Source organism: Octopus bimaculoides, chromosome 21, assembly GCF_001194135.2.
Source record: "Octopus bimaculoides isolate UCB-OBI-ISO-001 chromosome 21, ASM119413v2, whole genome shotgun sequence".
NCBI classification, from domain to species: Eukaryota; Metazoa; Mollusca; class Cephalopoda; order Octopoda; family Octopodidae; genus Octopus; species Octopus bimaculoides.
Window position 1 is genome coordinate 18,995,446 of NC_069001.1, and position 1,110 is coordinate 18,996,555.

The following is a 1,110-nucleotide window of genomic DNA, read 5'->3' on the forward strand; positions in this document are numbered from 1 at the left end:
TACATTTACTAATTTTTATTAATGTCACATATTAAATAAAGCACTTTTCACCTGGTCGTGCAGGATTTTCAAGTGTCCTGTACCCATATATGCATATATATATGTGTGTATGTATATATATATATATATATATATATATATATATATATATATATATTATTTATATTATTATTATTTAATTGAACACCATACATCCATTTCCAAGTAAGTTTATCTTCACCCTTTTGATGCGACTCTACTCTATACTGTTTTTCGCCTCCTTCTCTAATTCCCTTTTCTCTCCCTCCCTCTTTCACTGTTTTCTCTCTCTCTCTCTCTCTCTCTCCCCTCTTTCTCTTTTTCTCTCTCTTATTGCTCACATGTGACTGTCGTCCATCTTTCTTTTCTTCACATGACCATCTTTCTCTTCCTGCAGGGATGTTCAAAAGACTGGACGTTTTTTTCTCTTCTATCCTTCCTCTTTTCAAAGAAGATGTTTCTCCCAGCATTCACTATTTTCCTCTCGTTCTGGTCTAACGACCCTCCATGTCTGTTTTCGCTCGGTTTCCTTGTATGTCTCCACTGTCCTGTTTTCGTTCCCAACTTTGACCCTCCATAAATCCTAAATTTAATTTTAGAATTTATGGGAGCAACTGTCTTTGAAGACTCATATTGTCATTGAATGCTCGAAATGAGGAGTAAATAGACAGCCAACAACTGATGAAGGGTTGTTTCTCTGTGTTTACTTATCCTGTTTTCCATTTTTTTCTCGTTATTTGCATATTTAACTCATTTGTTTTCGTATTTCATGTTATTTACACAGTTGGTGATGTCCTGTACCCATATAAGCATTAGGAAGGGCATCCAGCTGTAGAAACTCTGTCAAATCAGTCCTCAATCAAATCATCCACCCCATGCTAGCATGGAAAGCGGACATTAAACAATGATGATGATGATGATATATATCTATATATATATATATATATATATATATATTAGAAAAAATAAGGTACTCAGATATCTGGATGGTTGTACATTTACAGATTTTTATTAACATGTAACATGTTTTTATAAATTAGCGCTTGCATCTATTCTTGTAGAAATCTGGAGAATCTACAAGAATAGATGCAA

The 1,110-nt window shown here is 33.7% G+C and overlaps 1 protein-coding gene across 4 annotated transcripts in view; it reads left to right on the forward strand.

Moving 5' to 3' along the window:
- Positions 1-1,110, forward strand: part of LOC106873104 (uncharacterized) — a 259,225-nt gene that overhangs the window by 211,578 nt on the left and 46,537 nt on the right. The window lies entirely within an intron of this gene.